Genomic DNA, 9,805 nt, shown 5'->3' with positions numbered 1-9,805 from the left:
CTGATTCTGCTGCTCTCCCCTGAGACTCCGTGCCTGCTGGGCTAGAATTAAGCAACATTTCACCATCCATTCCTTCTATCAATTTGGTCGTCTGAAATCTTTTCAGTGCGAATTCCCCAGCCTTAGCTTATTTCCCTAACTTCTCTAAATCGAATATCATGCTGTGAGACACAGTTGGATTTTGCAGAGCTAGACTGGTGTTGTTTTGAAATCAGCAATATTTCAGATTATGTCTTGATCATTTTTTGTGGGTGTGGTGGGTAGGGAGATTTTAGATGGTGTTGGGTTTTTAGGATGGGGTTTTATTGTTGAACTTTTATTGATGTGATTTTACAACTGTATGGTTTTTATTGTAACCCACCCTGAGACTGCGGTAAAGGGCAGGGAATAAATGTAAATAAACAAACAAATCATTCTTTGTTGACAAATATGTATAATAGAGTATTTTTTTAATGTGTCATTGATGTCTTCTTTTGTATGAGATCGGCTATCCACACACACCCCATGCTTATGCCTTTTATCAACCCTGCGCTATCCAGATCAGGGCATTAGTATGTTTATTCTTGCATAACTTAAAACGCTCCTTCCCGTGAGAGATAAAGATTTAGACAAGATATTAAAATATACATGGTTTGAAAGAACAGATGTAGTGTCCCGATACAGACTCCAGGAAGACTGAACAGATGTTTTAGAATCTCAGCTTTCATTATTTAAACACACACAAGAACACATAGCACTTGCTTATATGGTTGTACTTCATAGGGGAAATCAAAGCAAACTGTGCAGAGTCTAGGCAGTCAAATAGCAGGACATAATTGCATGTGAGACTTGCCCTTCGCTACCATGCATCATCCACCGCCATCTTGGATGGGGGCGGGCCAGCCTCTCTGCCAATCTCAGAATAAGATGGAGAGGGGGCTCGGAACCCTGGTCCTTTTCTCTCCCCACCCCTTCCAGTAAGCACACCTTATGCTCCCTCTCACTGTCTGGCCCTGTGTTCTTCACCCAATTTTTCCTCCCTGGCCAGACTTAGATGCCTCTTTGGTATACCATCCTCCCCCCGCCCCGAACCTTGACCCCAATCCTGGTTTATCCCTGCCTTTTCTTGAAAGTGATAAAGGGAGGTTGGGTATCCAGTCTCAGAGTTGCCTGTCCTTTGTTGTCTCTCCTGGACTTTAAATATTTTATATTTCTACCCCACCCAGGACCGGGCTCAGGATGGCTTACAAAAATTAAGACATTAAAAGCCAATAATAAATAACTTAATTTTAAACAATCAATATAGTTCAAGATGGCTGTATCCATAAGGGTCCTTGACCCCAACTTGATAGTCTGCACCACCGCACATCCTGATGTAATCCTTTTACTAAAAACCTTAAGGGTGGGGAAGAGGAGATAAAAGGAGGAGGAAGAAGAAGGAGCAGGAGCAGGAGGAGTTTGGATTTATATCCCCCTTTCTCTCCTGTAGGAGACTCAAAGGGGCTTACAATCTCCTTGCCCTTCCCCCCTCACAACAAACACCCTGTGAGGTAGGTGGGGCTGAGAGAGCTCCGAGAAACTGTGACTAGCCCAAGGTCACCCAGCTGGCGTGTGTGGGAGTGTACAGGCTAATCTGAATTCCCCAGATAAGCTTCCACAGCTCAGGCGGCAGAGCTGGGAATCAAACCCGGTTCCTCCAGATTAGATACAAGAGCTCTTAACCTCCTACGCCACTGCTGCTCCTGCTCCTGATAAAGTGACATAGCATGATAAAGTGCCAGATTAAAGTTGGGAAAAATTTTGGGGGGGAGGAGCAGGTGCAGCCTCCTTCCTCCATCATCTCACCCTGGCCCATCCCAGGCCTTCAGCCCCTGTAGGACATCAGTGGGCTGTTTAGGTCTCTAGCAGCAATGGGGCCAGTGATTAGTTGGGGCCTGTCACTGCCTGACCCACCAGGCCAGCTACTGCCACTGGGGTCCCTGCTGCTATCCTCTCTGGGTAAGGGTCCTGGATTGTTCACAGCTTGCCTAGAGGGAGGAGGTCTAAACTGGGGACAGGAACTAGTCCCAGACATTCACCAACACAATTTAGAGTGATTTGAGGATTTTTTAAAACCACATCTTTCACGAGACCTTGAAGGTGGATATGGTGACTGAGTCAACCTCTGCAATTGGAACAGGTATGCAAATCAAGAGTTTTCTGATAATAAATGGCAAAGCTTTCATAGTGAAGGAAGATGAAAACTCCCCCTTAGTTCTCAAAGAAGACCTTAATGTCATACATAAACCATCACTGGGTAAAGAAAATCCTCTTAGTATGTATAGTACAGTCAAAAGATTACTGAAATCCAGATTTAGGGATTCTTCTGACTACAGCACAGGTGAAAACCTCCTACACAAATGACCCACAGACACACAGTCTATGCGTAATCTAAGCAATGGGAACTTCTGCTTTCCAACTAGCAACAGGGAAATTCCTATGGGAAATTCAAAACGATAGCTAGATAAGACTAAAGTTAATCCCATGAGATGTGCTAAAATCAATGTGCATGTGGTCTCATTTTGAGTTAGACAGTAACTTACAAACTGGACAGTACATTTTGATTTTACTGGTTTTGATCTAGGAGTTTAAGGATCAATTTACGGAATAAAGTTCCAAAACTGTGTTTTGTGGGTTGCTATAACCCTGTTCAGGATAAAGATGACAGGAGATTCGTGTTTTCATCCACCATTTCTCGAACCGTATTTGTTCTAAGATGCTCTTCTTGAGTTCTAGTGCCTTGGGAACAGAACCAGGTAGGCAGTAGGGCCCAGGCGGAGCATTCCAGAACAAAGACGGTCCATTGACAGCTGACTGCCTATCTACCTGAAGTATGATGTGAGGACCATTCCCCTTCTCAGATCTTTGTTTATCCCAGAGAACTAGGGGTGCTGCTGAATGGGACACCCTTCTCCTTTTCTCAAGTACTGACAGATCTCAAAGGAAGGCAAACATCAGTGTTTTGCTTTGTGACAATATTTGCCAATACTCAGAAACAGCAAGAATCCCTCTCACTGCATTAGTATCTCCAAAACATAATGCAAAGTGACCAATGTGTCGACTTACTTTACCTTGCTCCTTGAGATGGAAAAAGTGGCCTCTAGCCCATTCCCCAGAAGTCTACATTGTAATGAACGCTGTCAGTCTTTAAATTGCTACTAACTCCTATTTATTTTTGACACAACTGATGAATACAGCTACTCCACTAGAGTTGCCATTTTACACTGTGGTCTCAAGGTATTCAAAATATAGGGATTCTCCTTCCCCTTGCCTGGTGTAACGATGGAATGACCCTGGCTAGGGGAGAGAGGCTTTCTCACCACGATACCCATTAGTATGTGGGGTCCCTCATGGACAATTCTCTCCCCAATACTTTTTAATACTGATAATATTTTATGCAATATCTACAAAATTTCAGTATTTTTTCCTGTGCCTCTGATCATGATTATTGTTATTCAGCTTTAAAGAGCTGGCTTAATTGATCCATTGCGTGTCTACATAAAACCAACATTTTTTTTAATTTTGGAAAGTATGTTAGTTCCATGTATTTGTGTATTCATGTGCTTAAAATTCATTTTATTTTCCCAGTACTCGTAAGGTACGTTTCCCCAACCCTTCCCCAGCCCTTCTGAAATCTCTCAGATGCCACAAGAAACCACCCACTGCAGTTAATAAGCTGGGGATCTTTCAGTTTTGTTTCTAAAACACGGCCTTTGAGCTACTGAGAAAAAGAAACTAACTCAGTGTGGTCAGTTTCAGCTTAGACACAACAAAGTTTGATGATGTTCCAGGCCATTCTTTGTATATGATGATGATCCAAGCGATTCTTTGTGTGTTTTCTTTTTGACATTCTTTTGTTCAAGCAACAAAGTTTGATGATGTTCCAGGCCATTCTTTGTATATGATGATGATCCAAGCGATTCTTTGTGTGTTTTCTTTTTGACATTCTTTTGTTCAAACAAGAGAATAAAACAGAAAGCTGTTTAAAAGAGGTGATAATCTTTTTTCCCCCCTGCAGTTAATTAGTACTGCTTTATATGGCAGGATTTCTAGAAGCTTTTTGGTCAAAGTTATGACATTGCAGACTTGCAGTTCAAATCTTGTGAAAAAGTTTTATACAGCAGTTCCAGTGTGGTGTAGCCGATAGAACTGGAGAGGCCTATGCTCCAATCTCTTTTCACACATAAAGCTCAATGAGTTATCTTGAATCAATATTTTTTGTCCAAGCTACCTCACAGGGTTGTTGTGATTATCAGAAGGGAGGAGGGAGGTGCCATTAAATGCCACATTGAGCTCACTGAAGCAAAGATAGCAGAAAAAATGACAGAACCTTATACGCTTCAATGGTGAGCAAGTCTATTTTGTTTTGGGTTTTTTCCCGTCAAGTCACAACTGACTTCTAGTGAGCCCATAGAGTTTTCAAGACAAGAGACATTCAGAGGTGGTTTGCCATTGCCTACCTCTGTGTTGTGACCCTCGGCTTTCTTGGTGGCCTCCCAATCAAGTGCTAACCAGGATGAACTCATTTAGCTTCTGAGAGCAGATGAGATCAGGCTAATCTGGGCTATCCAGGTCAGGTCTTATATGTCATGATGTAATAAGCTCCGCATCATCCTCTTTTTGGATCAGCTGTGGAACATTAAGGTTGCATGAATAACACCTCTCACCTACAAGTCAGATCATAATTATGAGGGGCTGATTTTTATCCTATCCATGAAAGAAATGTCAGGAAGAATTAGCCACAGACCCAAAATTTTAATGGCTGGAAAATCTGCATTTGCGGCCATCATTTGGTCCCAACATTTCTTCAACACAATCACAGACTTATTTACATGATGGAAAAAAGAGATGTCCGTTTCCATGTAACGGATGCTATGACCCTGAGGACTCTCCATCTTACTTAAGCCAATCTATTGCACAAACATCATTTTTATCATTATAATTATTACAATATAAAAAATAATTATAATATGTAAAAGCTGAGATAATTATACCTGTATCATTATGATATTGGTATACATATTTCCATCTTTGCTCTCTCCTTCTCCTGGCAACCCCTACCTACCAAGCTCCGTTTATTTTCAGCTTTCTTTTCTTCCCTCATCCTGGCAGCCCATACAGTCTTTCCCATTTTCTTCCTCCCAACTGCCTGCCATAGAACATAATAGTTAAGGACAGCAACAGAGCTGAGATATCTGGCTGGCCTCTCTCTCTGTTACCTCCCCCTTATCCGTCTTTAAATCAAGGAATGGTGGTGTATTAGCCTACCCTGATTTGTTTTAGCGCTATCGGAATTTTGTAAGTGTCTATCACAACTGAGTTATAAAAGGGTTAACTGTTTGTATGTAAACAAGTTGCTGAAGTCACTGTTTATGACTTGATCTATTGATTAGCTATTAGTCAGTCAAATAGCCATTGCTTATGTGCTGCCAGCAGGCAGGGTGTGGCCGGGTCTGACCCTGCAGGGAAAAGCAGGCAGCAAACACAAGCGTAGTCAGGTCACAGCCCAATAGGTCAAGGAGAACCGAGGAGCAGGCTAGAAATCAACAAAGAACCAGGCACACAGTGGTGACAGGTAACACACTTGTTGCACCCAGGCAGAAGCAAGCTCACAGCAAGTCTTATATAGAGAGCCTTGTTCAGGGGGCTGGAATTCTGTGAGGAGTTAGTCCTCATCAGATGCAGAGATTTCTAATCTCCCATACCTTGCTGCCAAACGAGCACTCCTTCTGTGCTTCTGCAGTAGCAGCCTCTGCTTCTGCCTCCTCTGCACAGCTGACTCATCACTGGGTTCCCTAGCAGGATCTGCAGGCTCCTCCACCTGTATGTCATCAGGCAGGGAAGGACTGGGTGGTGGCTCTGCTGCCTGGTCTTTCCCAGGAGCAGCCAACTCTGGCTGCACTGTGTCTTCAGGTTCTGCCTCAGAGTCCTCTGTGTCCTGGTAAATACCCAGGGGCTGGCTTATAACAGCTTGCATGTTAGTGGGCACGTACATCTGAAGTTGTAAAGTTAATTCTGTTTCTTTGTTTGAGCAGACACACGCGCACTACCACCAGCACCAGCACCATGAGACAAGTCAAGAGATAGGTACTAAGATGTAACCAAATATACAGTAATGTAGATGTGTAACGGGAAAGAGAGGATTTCTTCTGGTTGTTGTGGGTTTTCCGGACAGTGTGGCCGTGGTCTGGTAGATCTTGTTCCTAACATTTCGCGTGCATCAGTGACTGGCATCTTTAGAGGTGTATCACAGAGAGAAGTCTATTATACACTGTGAGTTCTGGCAACTCAAAATGGCCACCAAGTTCTCATAACACAGTCCCTAGAAATTTCAGCAGACATTTCTTAAAACTACCAACATTGCCTTTATTATTTGGATTTTTTTTTAAAAAAACAACTTTTTAAAGATTTCAATTTTTCCCCTAAGCTCCAGTTCTGTGGAAAAATTCTCCCATCTGTTCTGGCCCCAATTTGCAGATTTTGTGGTCTGCATTTTGAAGTGAGGATCAGAATCAGATATTTAGACAAGAATTCTGAGAATTCCTGACAAGATTACACTAGCTGATGATGAAACTACACCAGAAATGCTAAGGCAGACAAAATTATTTATAAATCACTCTATGTCTGTTAATCCCTTGGACCAAAACTCATAAGTGTGCACTTAAATAATTTGATACTTAAATGTGGATCAACTTCCTGCATGGTTCAGAAAACCAGTGCCTCCTCTTTAAAATTTCATTGTATGTGTGTATCACTGAAGGCCTGAACCCTCCTAGATATTTCTGTAGATTTATCAGTTATCAACTCTTTTCCAGTGTGTTGTCAGCATTTAATTCTCCCCTTTTAGACTAAAAAAAATAGCAGTTGTGCACTCCCATTCTGTACTGCTTCAGTGCCAGAGTACTGATCCACTCAACTGCAGGATTAGATGAATCAACATCTCACAGTCCTGTCAAATATAATATTTTTATTCACAAGGTGTTGTGTTATTTTCATTGAAAAGAGACACATGGAGATATCACGCAAATGCCAAAATGCAGTAATGGGATGTGTTTTGACTGCTCATGAAGAAAAGGCTCCTGCTTACAAAACCAAAGTGAAAGGTTGACATTAGGAAAGAGAAAGTTACAAGTTGAGAAAAATAAAAGTGAAAATAAATGTGTCTGTTTGTGATGTCCAAGGACACAATGTCCAGAATTTGTGAGGGATTTCCAGTTTTTCTCTTACATACATTGCACAATCATGGTGAAGCTTGAAAAGATGTCATGCTGACCAACAGGAGCTGTAAGGTCTTAAGGCCACCAGGGAAAATCCCAGACAGCGCCCCCGCCCCACACAATATGGGTGGGTGCAAGTCTGGCAGACGTTGCAGCAAGAATCCTCTTGCACCCCCGCTTGAATGGAGGGGGCAGGGAGGCACTGTTTCCTCCTTCCGTCTCCCCTCCATTTGATGGTTGGGGGTCTTTTCCAGCGCTATTTTTGCTTCCCAATCCACACCTGCTGACCAGAGCCGTCCTGTGGGAGCCTTGCCTACTTCGGTACACTAATATCAGTCTAGACCAGTGGCCTTTAAACTTTTTCAAGTATTGGAACCACTTCCAACATGGCCTACTCTTGGCTTTAGTGCTTTTTCTCTCCGTGCCTTTTTCCTGCAACAGAAGGCCACGTGGAGTTTTAGAAATTTGGGGTCCAGATGTCAACTAGCAGCCAGCAATTCTGAGCAGTGGTGGAATTCAGCCAGTTTGTAACTAATTTTTTGTGTAGTTCGGTGAACTGGCTAAATGAACCCCACCACCCCAGGGGAGGGGGAGAGAAGGGGCTTTCAGGGCTCTGGAGCAGCTGGGCGCTTTGCCACCATGCTGCTCCGAGGTGCTAAAAGCCCTGTTGCCCCCTCTCGCAGGGGAGGGGGAACGAGGAGGCTTTTAGAGCCCCGGAGTAGCTGGGCGTGAGCAGGCCTTCCCCCGAAGGCCAAACCACCGGCCCAGAGCGAGCAGGCCTCCCCAAAAGGCCGCACTGCCGGCCCAGAGGCGCGCAGCCCAATTGGCAGCTGCAGCCTACCTGGGCCTTCTGGCCAATGTTGGAGAAATGCCCCCCCTGGGCTGCACAGCCAGCCTTCAGGTGTGGAATCTGCTCCAAGGCCGGCCACCTCCTGCAGCCAGCCAGTGAAAGAAGCCTGGCTACTTCAGTGGCTGGGTGGCCAGCCCCACGGCATGCAGGCCAAGCCACAGCTGCCGCCTTCCCTCACCTTCTTTTGGCCCAACATCAAAAGGGGAGGCACAGAAAGCAGGTAAGTGGGCAATGGGGGGCCTGGCGGGGGGCAAACCGGTGTTTAATCATTAGAATCCCACCACTGGTTCTGAGCCAATTGCACTGGTTACCAGGTGCTTCCAGGTTCAATTCAGAATGCAAGTATTAACCCCCATGATTTGTGAACGAGGCTGTCAACCTCCAAGTGGCACCTGGAGATCTCTCACTATTACAAATGGCTTCTAGGCGACCAAGGTCAGTTCACCTCTAGAAAATAGAGTGGACTCTATGGTATTATACCTGGCTGAGGTCCCTTTCTGCTTAAACCCTGGCCTCCCCAGGCTCCATCCTCCAAATTCCCAAGTATTTTCCAGCCCAGGGTTGGCAACCCTTGTCACCCACATTCTTGAAGGATTACCTACTCCCCTATGAGGATTCACATGCCAGTTAAGACCATCTTTCCAATTAGTAGGATCATCTTTCCAATTGGTGAAGTTCAAGAGTCCTACAATGAGAGCTGTCTCAGTTGTAGCTCCAATCCTCTGGAGCTCTTTTCTATAAGAAATCAATAAAACCACAATGTACTGTCAAAGACTTTCATGGCCGGAATCACTAGGATGTTTTCTGGGTTGTATGGCCATGAAATTAGTATTTTTCCCTGACATTACCTACTCTGTGGCTGGCATCTTCAGAGGATGCCAACAGATCTTCTGAAGATGCCAGCCACAGATGCAGGCGAAACGTCAGGAGAAAATACTACTGGGAATACAGCCATACAACACACAGAAAACCCACAAAATCCTAATAAAATGACAGTTTTGTAAGAGAAACCAGGAAGATGTTCTCAAAGTTTGCTTTTAATTGAATAATTACATCCCAGCTGAGAAATTGTCATTTTATGTGGGCTGTTGTTCTTTAAGTGTATTTATGGAGTGTTGTTGTTGGACTTTAATCACCATCTTCCTTTATTAACTCTCTTAATAGAAGAAGAGGAAGAGGAAGAAGAGGAGGAGTTTGGATTTATATCCCCCCTTTCTCTCCTGTAGGAGACTCAAAGGGCCTACAATCCCCTTGCCCTTCCCCCCTCACAACAAACACCCTGTGAGGTAGGTGGGGCTGAGAGCTCGGAAAAGCTGTGACTAGCCCAAGGTCACCCAGCTGGCGTGTGTGCACATTCTAATCGGAATTTTCCAGATAAGCCTCCACAGCTCAGGCGGCAGAGCTGGGAATCTAACTCAGTTCCTCCAGATTAGAATGCACCTGCTCTTAACCGCTACGCCACTGCTGCTTGTAAACCACCTCGAGTTCTGCACCAGCAGTAGGAAAATGACTAAATAAATGCATTTGAGCGATCAATTACCCGAGCTGGGGTTTTTCCCCCCTCAACAGATAAAAAATTGCCAACTTAGAGGCTTGGAGGTTGTTCCATAGGAAGCTCCATTAAAAGGTCATCTTTGGGCTTAAAAGGGTAGTAACAGAAGCAGGTCAGTCCTGTGTGTTCTGTTGTTTTAGCACCCTCATGTGGTATGAACAAGAAAAT

General features: G+C 44.2%; 1 long non-coding RNA gene across 1 annotated transcript; it reads right to left on the bottom strand.

The window, feature by feature from the left end:
- Positions 1-3,830: 3,830 nt before the first annotated feature.
- On the bottom strand, positions 3,831-5,766 carry LOC125430795. The gene is made up of 3 exons (XR_007244224.1): positions 5,724-5,766; positions 5,080-5,167; positions 3,831-3,965 (listed from the first exon to the last, which is right to left on the bottom strand). It is a non-coding gene; the product is annotated as an uncharacterized LOC125430795 (long non-coding RNA).
- Positions 5,767-9,805: the final 4,039 nt, after the last annotated feature.

The sequence above is a fragment of the Sphaerodactylus townsendi genome, linkage group LG04, assembly GCF_021028975.2.
Source record: "Sphaerodactylus townsendi isolate TG3544 linkage group LG04, MPM_Stown_v2.3, whole genome shotgun sequence".
Classification (NCBI taxonomy): domain Eukaryota; kingdom Metazoa; phylum Chordata; class Lepidosauria; order Squamata; family Sphaerodactylidae; genus Sphaerodactylus; species Sphaerodactylus townsendi.
This window is presented reverse-complemented; position numbering and strand designations above follow the sequence as displayed.